This window comes from Chrysemys picta, chromosome 10 (genome assembly GCF_011386835.1).
Source record: "Chrysemys picta bellii isolate R12L10 chromosome 10, ASM1138683v2, whole genome shotgun sequence".
Classification (NCBI taxonomy): domain Eukaryota; kingdom Metazoa; phylum Chordata; order Testudines; family Emydidae; genus Chrysemys; species Chrysemys picta.
In genome coordinates this window covers 40,298,175-40,318,521 of record NC_088800.1, presented here as the reverse complement: position 1 = coordinate 40,318,521, position 20,347 = coordinate 40,298,175, and the positions used below count along the sequence as shown (strand labels likewise).

Sequence of the window (20,347 nt, the reverse complement as noted above, 5' to 3'; positions counted from 1 at the left end):
CGCTGCCGATCTGGGGTTCTGGCCGCCGGCCCCTTGCCAGCTGGGGTCCCGGCCATTGGCCCCGCTGAGCCTGCTGCTGGCCTGGGATATCAGCCGCCGACCCCACTCACCTTACTGCTGGTCTGGGGTTCCAGCCGCCTGGCCCCCTGCCAGCTGGGGTCCGGGCCTCCGGCCCTGCTCAGCCCTTCTGCCGGCCTGGAGTACTGGCAACCAGCGCAGGGCTCCGCTCCTGGCCTGGTCCCAGCGCTCTGCAGCCCTTATCAAAAATTACACTACAATTAGCTTAAAAACTTGAAAACTTTGTTTGTATATTACAGCAATCGTTAAAACATGTATGATGTTAATAAATACATAGGTTTATTTCATCAAAGTAGTAGTACTTGCGTGCCTGCGCTTAATTTGTGTTTTCGATGATTTACCTTCTAAAAAAGTCTCGCATGTCTTGCATCCCCAGAAAGGGCATCTCACACCCTCAGGGGGTGCGTGCACCCCAGGTTAAGAACCACTGCACTAAACTGATAAGATCTGCATTTTAATTTAATTTTAAATGAAGTTTCTTAAATGTTTTTAAAACCTTGTTTACTTTACATACAACAATAGTTTAATTATATATTATAGACTTAGGCCAGGTCTACACTACCCCCCTAATTCGAACTAAGGTACGCAACTTCAGCTACGTGAATAACGTAGCTGAAGTTCGAAGTACCTTAGTTCGAACTTACCTTGGTCCACACTCGGCAGGCAGGCTCCCCCGTCGACTCCGCGGTACTCCTCTCGCCGAGCTGGAGTACCGCAGTCGACGGCGAGCACTTCCAGGTTCGACTTATCGCGTCCAGACTAGACGCGATAAGTCGAACCCAGAAGTTCGATCGCTCGCCGCCGAACTACCGGGTAAGTGTAGCCAAGGCCTTATAGAGAGAGACCTTCTAAAAACATTAAAATGTATTACTGGCACGCGAAACCTTAAATTAGTGTGAATAAATGAAGACTCGCTTCTGAAAAGCTGCCGAACCCTGCCTTAACCTTTTCTTTGTTAAGCTAAATATATTGACCTCTTTGAGTCTATCACTAGAAGGCAGGTTTTCCAATCCTTTAATCATTCTTGTGGCTCTTCTCCGAACCCCTCTTCATTTTATCCACCTCCTCCTGGAATTGTGGGCACCAGACCTAGACACAGGATCCTAGCACAAGTAGCACCAGTACCAAATACAGAAGTAAAATAATCTACTACATGACGTTCCCCTGTTTATGCTCCCTAAGATCCCATTGGCTCTTTTGGCAATATCATCACACTAGGAGCTCATGTTCAGCTGATTATCCACCATGACCCCAAATCTCTTTCAGGGTCTCTGCTTCCCAGGATAGAGTCCCCCTCCTGTACGTATGGCCTGTACTCTTTGTCCCTAGATGTGTCCATTTATATTTAGGCATCTGGTTCCTGAGCTGGGAAAGTGTGACCCTCGCACCCCTTTCTTTATTCACACCCAACACACTACTGTAATGATAACTGTATAAAATACGCCTTGTGAGCTATCATTTGAAAACTATTAACGCATTGGTGAATAACATCATTGTAAAATATGTGTAACAACATTTAGACATAACAAATCTTGCATCTTGGCAGGGATTGGACTAGATGACCCTTGTAGTCCCTTCTAACCTTATGGTTCTATATGTGACGTTATAAATTCTCTCTGTGTGATGTAACCTTCCTTAGAGGTTTTTAAGATCAGGCTTGACGAAGCCCTGGCTGGGATGATTTAGTTGGGGATTGGTCATAAGAACGGCCGTACCGGGTCAGAGCAAAGGTCCATCTAGCCCAGTATCCTGACTACCGACAGTGGCCAATGCCAGGTGCCCCAGAAGGAGTGGACCTAACAGGCAATGATCAAGTGATCTCTCTCCTGACATCCATTTCCATCCTCTGACAAAGAGAGGCTAGGGACACCATTCCTTACCCATCCTAGCTAATAGCCATTAATGGATTTAACCACCATGAATTTATCCAGTTCTCTTTTAAACGCTGTTATAGTCCTGGCCTTCACAAACTCCTCAGGTAAGGAGTTCCACAAGTTGACTGTGCGTTGCGTGAAGAAGAACTTCCTTGTATTTGTTTTAAACCTGCTGCCTATTAATTTCATTTGGTGACCCCTAGTTCTTGTATTATGGGAATAAGTAAATAACTTTTCCTTATCCACTTTCTCCACATCACTCATGATTTTATATACCTCTATCATATCCCCCCTTAGTCTCCTCTTTTCCAAGCTGAAGAGTCCTAGCCTCTTTAATCTCTCCTCATATGGGACCCATTCCAAACCCCTAATCATTTTAGTTGCCCTTTTCTGGACCTTTTCTAGTGCCAGTATATCTTTTTTGAGATGAGGAGACCACATCTGTATGCAGTATTCAAGATGTGGGCGGACCATCGATTTATATAAGGGCAATAATATATTCTCCGTCTTATTCTCTATCCCCTTTTTAATGATCCCTAACATCCTGTTTGCTTTTTTGACTGCCTCTGCACACTGCGTGGACATCTTCAGAGAACTATCCACGATGACTCCAAGATCTTTTTCCTGATTGTTGTAGCTAAATTAGCCCCCATCATATTGTATGTATAGTTGGGGTTATTTTTCCCAATGTGCATTACTTTAAATTTATCCACATTAAATTTCATTTGCCATTTTGTTGCCCAATCACTTAGTTTTTTGAGATCCTTTTGAAGTTCGTCACAGTCTGCTTTGGTCTTAACTATCTTGAGCAGTTTAATATCATCTGCAAACTTTGTCACCTCACTGTTTACCCCTTTCTCCAGATCACTTATAAATAAGTTGAATAGGATTGGTCCGAGGACTGACCCTTGTGGAACACCACTAGTTAGCCCTCTCCATTCTGAGAATTTATCATTAATTCCTACCCTTTGTTCCCGGTCTTTTAACCAGTTCTCAATCCATGAAAGGACCTTCCCATTTATCCCATGACAGCTTAATTTACGTAAGAGCCTTTGGTGAGGGACCTTGTCAAAGGCTTTCTGGAATGCTAAGTACACTATGTCCACTGGATCCCCCTTGTCCACATGTTTGTTGACCCCTTCAAAGAACTCTAATAGATTAGTAAGACACGATTTCCCTTTACAGAAACCATGTTGACTATTGCTCAACAGTTTATGTTTTTCTATGTGTCTGACAATTTTATTCTTAACTATTGTTTCGACTAATTTGCCCGGTACTGACGTTAGACTTACCAGTCTGTAATCGCCGGGATCACCTCTAGAGCCCTTTTTAAATATTGGCGTTACATTAGCTAACTTCCAGTCACTGGGTACAGAAGCCGATTTAAAGGACAGGTTACAAACCTTAGTTTGTAGTTCCGCAACTTCACAAATAGTTCCGCAACTTCACATTTGAGTTCTTTCAGAACTCTTGGGTGAATGCCATGTGGTCCCGGTGACTTGTTAATGTTAAGTTTATCAATTAATTCCAAAACCTCCTCTAGTGACACTTCAATCTGTGACAGTTCCTCAGATTTGTCACCTACAAAAGCCGGTTCAGGTTTGGGAATCTACCTAACATCCTCAGCCGTGAAGACTGAAGCAAAGAATCCATTTAGTTTCTCCGCACTGACTTTATCGTCTTTAAGCGCTCCTTTTGTATCTCAATCGTCAAGGGGCCCCACTGGTTGTTCAGCAGGCTTCCTGCTTCTATGTACTTAAAAAACATTTGTTATTACCTTTGGAGTTTTTGGCGAGCCATTCTTCAAACTCCTCTTTGGCTTTTCTTATTACATTCTTGCACTTAATTTGGCAGTGTTTATGCTCCTTTCTATTTGCCTCACTAGGATTTGACTTCCACTTTTTAAAGGAAGTCTTTTTATCTCTCACTGCTTCTTTTACATGGTTAAGCCACGGTGGCTCTTTTTTAGTTCTTTTACTGTGTTTCTTAATTTGGGGTATACATTGAAGTTGGGCCTCTATTATGGTGTCTTTAAAAAGCGCCCATGCAGCTTGCAGGGATTTCACTTTAGTTGCTGTACTTTTTAACTTCTGTTTAACTAACCCCCTCATTTTTGCATAGTTCTCCCTTTTGAAATTTAATGGCACAGTGTTGGGCTGTTGAGATGTTCTTCCCACCACAGGGATGTTCAATACTATTGTATTATGGTCACTATTTCCAAGCGGTCCTGTTATAGTTACCTCTCGGACCAGCTCCTGCGCTCAACTCAGGACTAAATCTAGAGTTGCCTCTCCCCTTATGGGTTCCCGTACCAGCTGCTCCATGAAGCAGTCATTTAAAGTATCAAGAAATTTTATCTCTGCATTTCGTCCTGAAGTTAAATGTTCCCAGTCAATATGTGGATAACTGAAATCCCCCACTATTATTGGGTTCTTAATTTTGATAGCCTCTCTGATTTCCCTTAGCATTTCATCATCACTATCACTGTACTGGTCAGGTGGTCTAATAGATCCCTAATTTTATATTCTTATTAGAGCATGAAATTTCTATCCATAGAGATTCTATGGAACATGTGGATTCACTTAAGATTTTTACTTCATTTGATTCTACATTTTCTTTCACATATAGTGCCACTCCCCCCACACACACACGACCTGTTCTGTCCTTCCGCTATATTTTGTACCCCGGAATGATTGTGTCCCATTGATTGCTCTCAGTCCACCAGGTTTCTGTGTTGCCTATTATATCAATATTCTCCTTTATCACGAGGCACTCTAGTTCACCCATCTTATTATTTAGACTTCTAGCATTTGTGTACAAGTACTTTAAAAACTTGTCACTGATTATTTATCTGCCCTTTTCTGATGTGTTAGATTCTTTTGTATGTAATGTTTATCATCTGATCTGGCCCTTACATTATCCTCCTCCATCCTCTGCTCCTGACTATAACCTGGAGATTCTCTATCATTAGACTCTCCCCTAAGAGAAGTCTCTGTCCGATCCACATACTTCTCTGCAGCAGTCGGCTTTCCTCCATCCTGCTTTGAGCAGGGGGTTGGACTAGATGACCTCCTGAGGTCCCTTCCAACCCTGATTTTCTATGATTCTAAGATTCTATGATATCTAAAGCCAGATAGCCAAGCCTAGGTAAAGGGAATAAACAGGTTTATCCTAGGCAAAAAAAATGTGGGTTTACCCTAATGTACATTTTAGCAGTAAGCAAAGACATCAAGCTAAACCAGTGGGGATATTCTGAGTCTGAAGTCGAGAGACAGAGAATTAATATGGTTCCTGCACCCCAGAAAGACACAGGAGACTGAATTCCCAGGAGGCCTTCCTGATTTTTAGGACAAAGACAATTCCTTTGGGGATATAAGGGACAGAGAGAGACTCCATCTTTAGCCTCCACCTGAGGAGACAAAGGAACCAAGCACTTTGTGATCCGTGTATTGAGTCCTGGCCAGAGGGTCTGGTCAGCTATGCTAGACAAAGACCGACGGTGAGAAAATTACCGAGAGCAAAATCTGTAGCTTGTTAAGTTAGGTCTTAGTCATCAGAAAGCGTATTTTTATTTGTGTTTGTTTGTAACCCGTTCTACCTTCAGTCCCTCCTGCATGCTATCAATTAACCTATGTCCTTTTGTTAATAAACGTGCTCTATTTTGACTATAATCCAACTCTGTGCTGTGTTTGAATTGAAATGATTGTTCACTCCAGTTAAAGGAGACCAGGGAGGGACTGTTGTGTTCTAGGCAGGCTGCTGAGGTCAGAGCACTGAACGAGGGCTGCACAGCACATAGACACTCAGGGAACTACATGCTTGTCTGATGGCAGTTGGAGTCCGGGCCATGAGCCACAGCGGCAGAGCATTTACGGCACCCAGGGTTACAGGGCAGGGGGTGACACAAGCTCACACTGGTCTGGGTTGAATCCCAAAGTGTTACAGAGGGGAAGCTGGGAGCTCTTTCCTGGTTCTGTATCAGCCTCCAGGAGATGCAAGGAGCAGCTTTGTGATTCTAGGCCTGAGAGAGGAGTCGTCCTGAATTTCTCTCCTATCCAGAGAAGCACTGAGTATGTTCCTGAACCAGTAAGATGAATGGAAGAGCTGCCAGTGAGCACGGGGGTGCAAGGCTGGTTCATTTGCTCTCTTCCTCATCTTTGTTCAAGAGCTTTTCTCTCTCCTCTCTACCCCTGACAAGGGAGGATCCCTGAGCAGACTTCTTGTTTCCAACTGGAGTGGTGGAAAGCCCCACATTCCTGCCTGCCCCAGAACTTCCTCACAGGGGGCCAGGAGGCAAACAGACAGTCACTGTTTATAAAGTATGGTCAACCCCTTTCCTGAGCTCATTTCCTGGGCCCTACCCCCAATAAAAACAATATTCAACTGGTTGAGAGTAAAAATAAGTGCTGGGCTAATCCCCAAAACAAGCATTGCAAATCCTGGAAATTCAGAGCCAAGGTTACACTTAGAAGAAACATGGCGTGTCACAGTGTGGAAATACACAGCTAAGGCTCCCAAACATCCATAACTCTGCCCTGCCGTGACTCCATCCTGTAACAATGTTGTTATGACTGGTGCAGAACAGAATTTGTGGTCCCAGATTAGATTAAATTTGAACAGCTCCGCCCCCTGGAAAATGAGTCACTTCCTAGGGCTCTGACATTGGCGTTGTTAGCCAGGGGCTCAACGGTGACCAGGGCCCACACAATGGGCTGGGGGCAGGTGCCTCCCCCTCCACAGCACTCACACAGTGCAGCCAACCCCAAAAGCTCAGATGTCAACAGTCAGGCCCAACAATCCTAGAACTGGTCCCCAAATAGTGAGATTTTTCTACAAGGTTATAACATGGGCTTGGTCTGCTTTAGAATACTGACCTCCCCATGTGCCTCCCCCCCCAGCCCAGTGCATGAGGAGCAGCTGCAGCGCACCAACAGCCCCAACATATAGATAGAGGGATCTGACCCCGCTGCATGGGCTCTGGCTGAGCCTCCAACTTCCCCAGCCCAGCCTTGTAAACAATGTATACTGTGTCAAACGCAGCCGCGGCCCTGCCATCCATTGTCAGTCCCAGCCCTGCCCCTCCCTACTCACCCATCCATGTCACCCCAGCCCCATCCCGCACCTCCATGTCCTACACCACCCCTCCCCTCAGCCATCCATTGTCACCCCATCCCTGCCCCACCCTGCCCAGCCCCATACCTGCCCTGTCCCTACACAGCCATCCATTGTGCCCCCCTGAATCTCCCAGGGATCTTCATCCCACACCACAAGATCCAGGAAGGGGGCTCTTGCAGCAGGGTCCTCTTCTCCCCCTGGCAGACCACAGGGGCAGCTCCTCCCCATCCTGGGTGCTGCAGCGAGGAAGAGGAGAGGGGGGCAGCATGAAGCACATTGACCCATGGCTCACAGGAGGGAGGGGGAGCAGAATGACTAGTGCATCTCCCTGCCATGTCAGCTGAACATTGATCCCCAGCAAGATAATGGAGCGGCTGGTACGGGACTCAGTTAATAATGATGTAAAGGAGGGTAACGTAGTTATTGCAAATCAACATGGGTTTATGGAAGATAGAGTGTCAAACTACTGATATCTTTTTTCTTGATATTACAAGTTTGGTTGCTAAGGCTAATAGTGTGGATGTAATAGACTTCTGCCAGGCATTTGACTGCACGGTATTCTGATTAAAAAACTAGGACAATATAAAATTAACATGGCACACATAAAATGGATAAAAAACTGGCTAACTGGTAGTCTCAAAATGTAATTTAAATGGGGAATCATCATTGAGCACGTGTGTTTCCAGTGAAGTCCTGCAGGGATCAGTTCCTAGCCCTACGCTATGTAACATTTTTATCAATGACTTGGAAGAAAACAAAATTATCACAAATTGGGGGAGTGGTAAATAATAAAGAGGACAGGTCAATGATACAGAACAATCTGGATCACTTGGTAAATTGGGCACAAGCAAACAATACGCGTTTTAATACAGTTACATGTAAGTGTATACATCCGGGAACAAAGAATACAGGCAACACTTACAGGATGAGGAACTCTATCCTGGGAAGCAATGACTGAAAAAGATTTGGACTTCTGGTGGATAATCAGCTGAACATGTGCTCAGAGTATGACGCTGTGGCCAAAACAGCTAATATGCTCCTGGGATGCATAAACAGGGGAATCTCTAGTAGGAGCAGAGAGTTTATTTTATCTCTCTCTTTGGCACTCGGGTAACCACTGCTGGAATCCTGTGTCCAGTTTTGGTGCCCACAGTTCAAGAAGGATGTTGATAAAATGGAGAGTTCAGAAAAGAACCACAAGAATGATTAACAGATTAGAAAGCCTGTCCTATAGTTATAGACTAAAAGAGCCCAATCTATTTAGTTTAACAAAGAGAAGGTTAAGAGGTGACTAGATTACAGGCAGGGCTGGCTCCAGGCACCAGCCTACCAAGCATGTGCTTGGGGCGGCACCTGGAGGGAGGCGGCACTCAGGCCCGAGAGCGGGGCCACGATTGGGCTCGCTGCCCTCCCCCGGCGCTCCGGCTGGCTGGGGAGAGCGGGGCCCCGGCCGGGCGCTCCGCCCTCCCCCTGGCGCTCCGGCCGGCTGGGGAGAGCGGGGCCCCGGCCGGGCGCTCCGCCCTCCCCCTGGCGCTCCGGCCGGCTGGGGAGAGCGGGGCCCCGGCCGGGCGCTCCGCCCTCCCCCTGGCGCTCCGGCCGGCTGGGGAGAGCGGGGCCCCGGCCGGGCGCTCCGCCCTCCCCCTGGCGCTCCGGCCGGCTGGGGAGAGCGGGGCCCCGGCCGGGCGCTCCGCCCTCCCCCCGGTGCTCTGGCTGGCTGGGGAGAGCGGGGCCCCGGCCGGGCTCGCCGCCCTCCCCTGCCGCGCTCCCCGCCGGGGGGCGGCGGGAGGCTTTTTTGCCTGGGGCGGCAAAAAAGCCAGAGCCGGCCCTGATTACAGGCTATAAGTACCTACATGGGGAACAAATATTTACTGATGGGCTCTTCAGTCTAGAAATTAAAGATCTAAAACGATCCTTGAAGTTGAAGATAGATAAATTCAGACTGTAAATAAGATGTACATTTTTAACAATGAGGGTAATTAACCACTGAATCAACTTACCAAGGGTCATTGTGCATTCTCCATCACTGGCAATTTTTAAATCAAGACTGGACTTTTTCTAAAAGCTCTGTCTAGGATAGGGGTCAGCAACCTTTCAGAAGTGGTGTGCCGAGTCTTCATTTATTCACTCTGATTTAAGGTTTCGCGTGCTGGTAATACATTTTAATGTTTTTCAGATGGTCTCTCTCTATAAGTCTATATATTATATAACTAAACTAGTGTTGTATTGTAAAATAAACAAGGTTTTCAAAATGTTTAAGAAGCTGCATTTAAAATTAAATTAAAATGTTGATCTTACGCTGCCGGCCCGCTCAGCCCGCTGCTGGTCTGGGGTTCTGTTCACCTAGGCCAGCAGCGGGCTGAGTGGGGCCTGCGGCTGGGACCCCGGCTGGCAAGGATCCGGCAGCCAGAACCCCAGACCAGCAGCGGGCTTTGCGGGGCCGGTGGCCGGGACCCCACAACCCACTGCCGCTCAGGGGTTCCATCCGCCAGCTCCTGCCAGCTGCTCAGCCCGCTATCGGTCTGGGGTCCCGGCCCTTCCCACATACAATGGGTACCTACGTTCTCCCTGGTTCTGGCCCATTCTCTTCCTCTCTCTGCACTGAGCTGAGGATGGGAGTGCACTGAGCACAGGGCTGGGGGTGAAGGGTCTGGCCAGGAGCTAGAATGAGGGAGGGGGCTCAGGGTTGGGGCAGGAGAGTTGGGTGTGGGGCACTTACCTGGGCAGCTCCCATTTGGTGCGAGGGGTGCAAGTGGGAATGTGGAGGTGGGGGTGCAGGAGCTCCCGTTTGGTGCTCAGGTCAGGGATGTGGGGGGTGCATGGGGTGTGGGAGTGCAGGGTATGTGGGGGGTTCAAGAGTCAGGGCAGAGGGCTGGGGGCATGTGAGGGGGTGCAGGTGTCAGGGTGGGGGAGCTGGGTATGTGTGGGGGTACCAGAGTCAGGTCTGGGGTCGTCGGGGGTGGGGTGGGGGGCTGAAGGAGTCAAGCAGAGGGCTGGGTGTGTGTGAGGGGGGTACAGGGCTCAGGGCAGGGGCCTGGGGGGGGTGCGAGGCTGCGGGGCTCAGGGCAGAGGGCTGGGTGTGTGTGAGGGGGGTCAGGGCTCAGGATTAGGGTGTGTGAGGGGGGGTCAGGGTAGAGGGCTCCCCCCCACTCCTGCGGCCCCCAGCTAGCTCACCCACTCAGGGCCCCGCGGCGCACCGCACGAGCGCAACTAGCACCCCCTGGTGAGAGAGTCCCCTCTGGCTGTGTCTGGAGGAGCCACTCCGGACAGCGCATGACCCCGTGGTATGTGAGCTCCTCGCCCCAGGGATCTCTGGCCACCACCGATTCCCGCTCGCCCGCATCTGCTGTGCGCTCAGTGCTGCCAGGCCGCGGGGCTCTCCGCTCCTCCCGGCGGGTACCAATCTATGGCCGTGGCCGGGCACCTCCTCCCAGGGATGCTCAGCAGCCAGCGCTGCTGCTGGCCTCTCCCGCCTCCACCGCCCCCTCTTACTGCCGTCGGGAGTCGGGACCGTGTCCGGCAGCGAACCCACTCTCCCGGCGCACCGCCAAACCACCATGGCCAGCTATACCAAGGCGGCCCAGGTGAGCGGCCCCTCCATGCCCCCGGGCAGGGCTCCTCGGCGGGTGAGGGGATGCGGGAGCCCACACGCAGGCCGCTGAGGCGGCTCCTCTCTGGGGCGGCGCGGGCTCTGCCCCTCACTGGCTGCGTGTCCTCGGGACTCGGGCAGGCAGCAGCGTGCCATTAAAAATCGGCTCACGTGCCATCTTTTGCACGCGTGCCATAGGTTGCCGACCCCTGGTCTAGGAATTATTTTGAGGAAGTTCTTTGGCTTGCGTTGCACAGGAGATCAGACTAGATCAGTGGTCTCCAAACTGTGTGCGTGCCCTGCTAGGGTGTCATGGAGGAATGTTTGGGGAGGTGCACAGTGGGAGCAAGACCAGCCCCCACAGGGGGGCAGGGAAGGTGCGCCACACTTCCAACCTTGTTCCGTGCCCAGACCAGCTCCAACCCTCAACCCTATTCAGACCCAGTCGTACTCTGCCTTCAGGCCAGGTCCGCCTCCAGCTCCACTCTACCCCCTGCTCCGCCCCCAGCCCAGCTCTGTCCTCATTCCCTCTCTGCCCTGAGCCCAGCTCTGCCTCTAGCCCCAGATCTTCCCCCATCCCCAGTTCTGCCCCCAGCTCCGCCACTGAGGAAGCCTTGGCTGTGCAGTATTGGAGGAGGAGCGCAGACAGATTCTGTTACTGGTGTGGGGGCTGACTGGAAAAGTTTGCACACCACTGGACCAGATGATTACAACGGTCCCTTGTGGTCTTGGAATCTATGAAATGGCAAAAGCTAGCAACCCTGCTGACTAATGCACATGTGCACTCACTTACACTTCACCTATGGATTCGTTAATGGCTGGTGACTCTGTCCACTGGGCTGCCCAGAGCCCTGCCAGGCACAATGTGTGTAGCCCCTGACAGGCTGCTAAGTGCCTTTATCCCCACTGCATAGAACAGCATGACAAAGGGACTGTCCCAGGGTCATACAGGGGGAAAAACAGGAATAGAGCCAGATCTCTGACCTCAGCTCTTTACTTTCTCCTGCAGGCCATCCCAATGCCACCATGCACAGAAGATGCAGCCTCGCCTACCCCACTGCTCAATGACACCTTCTGAATTTGAGTGAATGAGCTTCCAAAGCGGTGGCGTCAATATGGAATGAGACTCCAGATAGTTCAGAAAATTTGGGTTCTTCCTGAAGTTTATCAGTCCTGTTTGTCCTGAAAAACCTCAAGTTCATCCAAAATTCCTTTCAAATGTAGGTGAACCCAGAGAATGGCACATTCTGTACTGTCAACCTAACCCATAAGAGTCCACTAAATTCAAACCAAGCCCTATCCTCACAACACCACCACCAACCCAGAGCCTCCACATCCTCTGTCCCCTGCCCTGGTGCTGACCTTTCCTATGTCCCCTTCAGCCTGGCCATCTGCTGTAATCCTCATGTTTCCCATTCCCTTCTCTCTCCCATTTTCCTCCCCGTCCCTCTAGCAGAGCTGGAGCCCTGCCCCATGACCCTCAGTCCTGGTGGCCCCATACACCATTGGCTCTAGCCCCATGCAGACCCCATTAGCAAGTGACTCACCACAGACACCTGGTCCTTCTTGTGAGGGTTGAATACCGATTCCCTGGCTCTCTTGTGCTCACAGAAATCTTCCCATTTCTTTGTGCCACAGGCTGGCAAGGGAGCAGGTTATCAATTAACAGAAAAGTCCAAGGAATTGGACTCCGTCTTTCCAGGTCATCAGGTACCATACATATCTGCGCCTTCCTGAACGTTCCTCCAGCTAAACTCCTAATGACTTTGGTTAACAGTAAACACAGGAAGATAAAGCTCAGACCCAAGAATCTTAGTGGGTAGCCCTGTCCCTTCCACCTTGTCCTGTGAAACACCATTGTTAGTAAATATTAACCCTCTTAGTCCCCTTTCCCTTTTTGTATGTTAAATTCATTCACGTAGTAATAATTCTCAAAAAAAATCTTTATGGAGCTGAGCTGTATTTAATTATCCTTAGCATCTTCAGGTTCGTGGGAATCCAGGTGTCCAGGGAAAAGACACCTTCAAGCTACCTAAAAAGTCTACAGAAGTATGTAATAAACAAAACTGGGTGATTGATAAGGGATAATTGTTATCAGATGTTTTCTGTAATGGATGAAATAATGACCCATTGAAAGATGTTTCTAACTCATTAAAAACCATCAGTTTCTACAGTGTTAGAAACCAGATTAGAGATTCCTTTTTACTCATCAATCAGGCAAACTGAACACCATAAAAGAAATTCCATCAGTAATGTCAAAAACAGAACACATGGTGAAATTAATCACAGGAAACAACTCTCTCTCCAAAAAGGAGTTTCTCTGTGTCACACTCTATAAAAGACAAAAGGCGTGAAAATTAGGTTGGGGAGTAAAAACTGGGAGAGACACAGAGGCCAGCTCTTTACCTGACACCAAGGGTGGGTAATGTATCTATTCCTTCTGTATAGTGCTGTACTGATCTCTGATTGACAATCTTTGATTAAACAATTCCACTGGAGCCTATTTGCCAGACTTGAATCGTTATTAAATTTAAACATGCAACACCGCCCTGCCCCTGCTGACTCAGCCCTGTCTATCTATCCCTGTGGGATGCTTTCTCAGAACCAGGAGCCACAGTCTTACCCCTCTGCCTCAGCCAGAGACAGTTTTGCTGGAGCTTAAACAGCCTGTCAACTCCCTGCCACACCAGTCTGTCCACCTCCTCAGTACACACCTCGAGACTCTGCCAGTCTTAACTTTGCCTTGCAGGTAACAGTCAGTGCATCCCAGTTCCCAACCCCCCTGGAAGAGCATTCCTCTGCAGCATCCAGCCCCCTCACTGGATGCCCACAAAAATACCAAGTCCAATGTCTCCAAAGAGACAGTGCAGACACCAGCCTATCAGTTCAGCTGAAGACCCACACATTACTTCAACACGCAGCACTGAGATAATTTTATGGCAAAACCAAAAATCAGTTTATTAATCAAGAACAGAGCTGGAAGTGATTCTAAGCAAGGATAACAAGAACAGGAAGTGGCCAAAATAAAACAAAAATAAAACCGGCTTTCCAGTGTCTAAAACTTAGTAAATGATAATCCTGATCTCAGACAATGTCTCACCTGCAGTTAGTTCTCAGTGTCCCTAACCCACATGGCTGAGGGATCCACCTTTCACAGATTCTAGGAGCCCTGGTCCCTTTGTCCCTTAAGTGATGGGTAATTAAGAGAGTCTCGCCCCTGCATCTTATAGTCCAGTAATATAATAAAAAAATATATTTTGAAGTGCAACCCCAAATAAGGTTTTTCTCCCCTGCTGTTTGGGCTTCAGGAAGCTGATGCCATGTTGTTTGTTCATCCTCCTGATACCTTGTTCTTCTGTTGATCTAAAATGCAAATGAAGCATCCTTTGTGCTGGTTTAACAATGTTTGATGCAAAACAGTTTCCAAGGCAGACAGGTAAGTCAAAATTCCTTTGTCTAGGGCAAACTTGTTAATCAATACTGCCTCCAATGAATATTTTAGGAACATATTCCCAGAGAGGGGCATGCCATCTGTGCATGCAACGCATGCTACAGAAAAAACTGGGAGCCTGCAGGCAGATTACATACAGCCCCTGAATGAGCGTGGAGGATGCCATTTAAAATGCTGCCATCTAAAATGCTGCCATCTGAACAGCATGACCCCACACGCACCATATGGAGGAAGCCATTTTGTGGAATGTCAGCCATGCAAATGTGTAATTGAACACACAAAGCAGGGTGTCGGAACAGGGGGAGCCAGGGGCCATGGCCCCATCAATTTTTACTGGCCATAAGGGGGAGTGATGGAGGCAGAGAGGAGCAAGTGGGGGGCAGGGCCTCAGGGGAAGAGGCGGGGTAGGCCTCGGGGGGAATGGGCTGTGTGCAGGGGCAGAGGCTTGGTGAGGAGGAGCAGTGTGAGGATGAGGCCTCAGGGAGATGGGGGGTGTGAAGGCAGGGTTTGCAGAGAAGGGGCAATGTGAAGGCGGGGGCTTGGGGAGAAAGGGCAGTGCGGGGAGATGGGGCCACAATCCAGGCACTAGTGGCCCCCCCATTTCAGGGAGGTTCCGCCGCTCCTGACACCAGGCATGCACTGGAGGGAGGGACCAAGGTAAGCAGCAGTCAGTCAGTCAGTGGTAAACAGGTTCCACTAAACTTGTATATGGGAGAATCTGGAAATTCATAGAGCACACTATTGAGAAATGATATGCACACTGTAACAGCCATTTTAAACAAAGCCCTTAAATAATTATGCACACAATTAATTTGAAACTGTACATTTTCTAAAATAAGAAGTCTAGTTAAATATTTAAGATACTTAAAAACAAAATGTCCCCCTGCTGTTTCTGCTTCATTAAAACTCCCGACTCTATTTTGAAGTATAACCTTGAAAACTACCTTTTTTATATGCTTCTCTTTCATATGTTCTTCTGTTCTGTGCTTGTGTTTTAAATCTTGTCCTCAGTTTTGCAGCAAATGGTATCTGAAAATGTCGGATTTTCTTCAAAAAATTTAGAAAGAATACTTGCGTTTTTCTCTTTCTATCTCCAAAAGAGGCTGAACTTCTAAACACAGTTAAATGCCTTCTCATTGTACCACAAGGGGGGGAATTTTCATTCAAGGCTTGTACAAACTGTGAAGCAGAGCAGAGAAGCTCTAATCAAACTCTTCAAAAGTGTGGTGCAAAACTCAGCAGATTGGGGTGCTCAGTCTCTCTCCTCTGCCAAGGGTTTTCTGGCCATGCTTGATGTGTTTCAGTCTGTGTTTTTCCTTTGCCTCTACAGCGACATATTTAAAGTGACAGAAGTGTTTGACATTCTTCAAACCAAGATGTGTGTTATTGGTTTTTTTATTCAGCAGATTGGTGAGACATTAGAGCAAATTCACCAAACGTGATAAACATTTGATGAATTTTGGAAAGAGGTGGTAGAGGTAGGTGCAAATGAACCTCAGAAAAAAAGAGCAAGAGAAGGTCAAACAACATAAAAATGTCTCTTTTTGGAGATTATTGACACTATCAGCTGTCAGTAAAGTTTGAAAGTGGAGAGAAACTTGAATTTGTCCAGTTGCTGAATCCAAAAAGATTCAAAGACTTCTAGATGCTTTTTCTAAATCTCTCAAATCTCTGGAAGCATGTTGGCTGAATATTTTTGACATTAATTGGTTGTGTTCTGAACTGTGTGCTGTGTACAACTCAGACCAGCTGCAAGGGAAGGTGCGTTTGCCTTGTATAGAACTAGTCACATGTTAGATTTATATTCTTGAGGGTCTAAGGTCAACAAGTCAGCTGGCTTAATTCTGACTATTCCCTATGCTCCGGCCATGGTGGAAAAGTCTTTTTCAACTGTAAAGTGCATTAAGCCATTCACACGCAACACCAGCATGGCCAATGCCTGTCCAACTTGGCTTTAGTGACCAGCTAAGGTATCTGCTCAGCTTACAAGATTTTGACAACTTGGTCACTGGGAAGTTTCTTAAAAATGGATTTTCAATTTCAGTAGAAAAGTGAGGTAATCATATATTTGTGCAGTCTCAGCTTTCATTATATTTGACTACGAGTATTTTCAAAATGAATGTATTTGGTTTATTAATTGCAATGTGTACATTTAGAAAAAAAATCTTTTCATCTATCTAAAAAGGTCACCACATGCCAACGCTTCCGGCACACCGCGATAGTGCTTTACACACCATCCGTACATACATCACGCAATGATATTAATGATCAGTTTGTCACCAGCTTGGATTTGACACTTCACATGACAGACTTCACAGATAAATACTGTGACAGCAATGTGTTAGGTGTAGTGAGTGTGTCGGGCCTGCTAGAGGTTGCTGATACATGGCAGTGACCCCTTTGTCACTGGGCATTAAGGGGTTTTTAGGATCACATCATGTCATCCCCATCACTCTAGTGCCTGAGTTCCTCCTTAAGTTTCCACAAATCTAAATTTCCTTCCCTGCCCCTTACTTATGTGGGGCAACGTCATTTTACTTTCATTTAGTATTTTTTTCTTCTTTCCCCTGTTTTCCCCACACCCTTCTGTCCTATTCCTCCCTCCCCACTCCCTCTTGCCTTCACCTCTTTCTCCTTGGCCACCATCTCTCTTTCGTCACAGCTGTAGGGCTGTACTTAGTCAAAGAAATGGGAAGAACTAGGGTTGAGGTGTCTCCTTAGATGTCTGGGGCCAGTGCCTGGTGAGAGCTGGGGCTAGTCTACACCCAGTTTTTGTATCACATTAACTTTATTGGTTTGAAACCAATATAGCTATTGTGACAAAGTTCCTCCTCTAGCTTGGTGGGTCCTGCGCTTATTGGCGGATTTTCTTGCCTCAGAGATTCACCATGTGGGTTGGGGAACAGCCCAGAGACCTTCCCTTCTGGAAGAACCCACAGTCCAGGTCAATTGGGAGGTTTGGGGGGAACCCAGGCCCGCCCTCTACTCCAGGTTCCAGCCCAGGGCCCTGTGGACTGCAGCTGTCTATTGTGCCTCCTGTAACAGCCGCATGACAGCTACAATTCCCTGGGCTATTTCCCCATGTTCTCCTCCAAACACCTTCCTTATTCTCACCACAGGACCTTCCTCCTGGTCTCTGATAATGCTTGTGCTCCTCAGTCCTCCAGCAGCATACCCTCTCAGCTCCTTGCACCTCTTGTTACTAGCTCCTCACACTCACACCACAAACTGAAATGAGCTCCTTTTTAAAACCCAGGTGCCCTGATTAGCCTGCCTTAATTGATTCTAGCAGCTTCTTCTTAATTGGCTCCAGGTGTCCTAATTAGCCTGTCTGCCTTAACTGGTTCTAGCAGGTTCCTGATTACTCTAGTGCAGCCCCTGCTCTGGTCACTCAGGGAACAGACAACTGTTCAGCCAGTGACCAGTATATTTGCCCTCTACCAGACTCCTGTACCGCACTGGTCTGGGTCTGTCATACTATACTGGTACAACCTCTAGTCTGGATGCAGTTATGCTACTAAAAAGGGGCTTACATTAATATAGCTTATGCCTGGTTATTAAGGCACTTCTATACAAGTACAACTGTGTCAACACTGGGCTTGCACTGATTGAACTACTTTGATTTTTAAAAAATCAGACCCCTAGCTGAAATAGTTACATTAGTACAAAACTTGTGTGGATCGCTGGCACTGGTGATTCAGGCTGAGACTTTAATTCTGAGCTGGTGTTCTATGACGAGCCTCTGAAATGAGGACTGTGAACCTAAACCTGAGAGGGAGAGTGAAAGGGAGGGGCCTTTTCTGAGAGCTGAATGAGATTCAGTAAATTAGAGCCCAGGAAAGGGGGACTATTTTTTCAAAGACCTTGGCAGTGAGTGGATGATTTATCATAGAATTGTAGGACTAGAAGTGACCTTGAGAGGTCGTCTAGTTCAGTCTTCTGCACTCCTGGCAGGACTAAGTATTATCTAGACCATCCCTGACAGGTATTTGTCTCATCTGCTCTTAAAAATCTCCAATGATGGAGATTCCACCACCTCCCTGGGCAATTTATTCCAGTGCTTAAAAACCCTGACAGTTAGGAAGTGTGGGGAAATAGAGCAGGGGGGAAACCTTCTTTTTAATAGCCAGAGCTGTGAATCTGAAGGCCCCAAAATAAACCCTCCAACAGAGATCTGTTATGCTAACTACCCTTACATAAAGCAGTACAGGCCAGAGCCCAGGCCAGGGCCTGAACTAGACTAGACTGCACAATTCCCTGCCAAACACGGGCAAGGGTCATGACCAGAGGAGGGGGGGGCAAGGAGGGAAAGAATAAAAAAAGAAAAGCCCCAGCAGCAGCACTAATGAAATATGTTCATGACTAATGAAATAACCACTTGTGTGAAGCAATACGTAACTTTAGCTAAATGCAATTTCTTAACTCATGCAGCTTCTCCTTTGGGTGATCTGTGACCCACTCCGTGATTCCAGCTATCTGCAAAAATAGCCAATCATAGATCCTCTTTAGGCGTCCCATGGAACCCCCCCCCCAATCTTTAACCAAAAGACCCCAGAAAATAACGTGTCTTGAGAAATGTACCCAAACTGGTGCCAAGTACCACCCCTGGGGAAAACCACCAAGCGCCCCTCTACCCAAATAAACACCCAATTCTCAGAAAATAATGAGGAAGGTACCAGGGGAGAAGGGGGAGGGGGACTGACCCCGACTCTAGTTTCTTAACTCGCGGTTTAGGGGAGGGACTGACCCCGACCCTACTTTCTTAACTCGCGGTTTGGGGGGGAACTGACCCCAACCCTAATTTCTTAACTCATGACATATTGTTTGTACTTTGCTTGCGGTTTAATGCAATAAAGCCGCCTGCGAGCGGTACTCGGAGTGTCAGTCTTCGGACTGCACCCCAGTGCACTGGTATGTATCTCAATAAACTGGCCTCAGGCTTGAGTCTTTGAACTAAAATCACTGCGTGGGGGTCTTTGACCACAACAGAAGTTTTTCTTAATGTCCAACCTAAACCGCCCTTGCTGCAATTTAAGCCCATTGCTTCTTGTCCTATCCTCAGTGATTAAGGAAAACAATTTTTCTCCCTCCTCCTTGGAACAACCTTTTACGTACTTGAAAACTGTTATCATGTCCCCCCCTCAGTTGTCTCTTTTTCAGACTAAACAATGTTTTCAATCTTCCCTCGTAGGTCATGTTTTCTAGACCTTTAATCATTTTTGTTGCTCTTCTCTGGACTATCTGGAATTTGTCCACATCTTTCCTGAAATGTGGCACCCAGAACTGGACACAATACTCCAGTTGAGGCCCAATCAGCGCAGAGTAGAGCGGAATAATTACTTCTTGTGTCTTGCTTATAACACTCCTGCTAATACATCCCAGAATGATGTTCGCTTTTTTTGCAACAGTGTTACACTGTTCACTCCCATTTAGCAGGTCTTTGCAGCAACCTGAAGGGGAACTGAGGCTAGGGACTGCAGTGCCATGCTACACCACAAGGGGATGTGCTTGGAGGCTGCATAGTGGCTCATGACTAGCAACAAAACTAAGCAGATAGTGAGAGCCTGCACCAGTTCAAGAGAATATGCTTGTGAAACATCATGCACCAGTTCAAGGGAATATGCTTGTGAAACATCATGCCCGTACGGTGTGGCACTGATTTGATAAAAGCGCCTCGCGCTCTGGGTAGGCCTGGCTTTTCAGATAGAATGAAATCTCAGAGGTGGGTAATTAAGGTATTTTCTTGGTAGCTCCTAGCATGTAGGGGATTGGCCTAAGAAAATCAGTTTCATAGCAGTAATTCCAAACAAGGGCCAAAACAGGATGTGTGTGTGTAGCAGTGATAGCAGAAGCAACAGATCTAACCTTTAATCCCTACGACATTACTAGGAAAAAAGAAATCGATTTGCTAACGTGCCTCCAGACTGTTTTCCATACTGTAGCGCCAAGCTGCCTCTGCAGACAGTCAGGAGACCTTGGAGTGCAAAGATACCATCGAGATTATATTGGGTAACAGTTTCCGTGGCAATATGAAACCTGGGCCCCAAATGCTAGTTCTACAGTTTTTTTATAACAGTCATTTAAAATGATTAAATGTTCTTTTCCGAAGGGAGGAGTTAGCGATAGGGAGGCCCAGCACTTCCCAGACTGGCTAAGTGGCAGTTCTGCAGAAAAGGAGCTGGATATGAGTCAGCAGGGTGCCCTTGTTGCCAAGAAGGCTAACGGCATATTCGGCTGCATTAG

General features: G+C 47.6%; 1 protein-coding gene across 3 annotated transcripts in view; it reads right to left on the bottom strand.

Moving 5' to 3' along the window:
• Window positions 1-12,425, bottom strand: part of LOC101934720 (sodium/nucleoside cotransporter 1-like) — a 54,180-nt gene extending 41,755 nt beyond the window's left edge. Inside the window, exons 1-2 of one of the 3 annotated variants that reach the window (XM_065558480.1) lie at window positions 12,201-12,425; window positions 111-256 (exon numbers count right to left, since the gene is read on the bottom strand). The gene's annotated coding sequence lies outside the window, so the exon portion shown is untranslated. The remainder of the gene's footprint in view (window positions 1-110; window positions 257-12,200) is intronic. The other 2 variants (XM_065558478.1, XM_065558479.1) reach the window with 2 other exon arrangements.
• Between the last annotated feature and the right edge of the window lie 7,922 nt (window positions 12,426-20,347).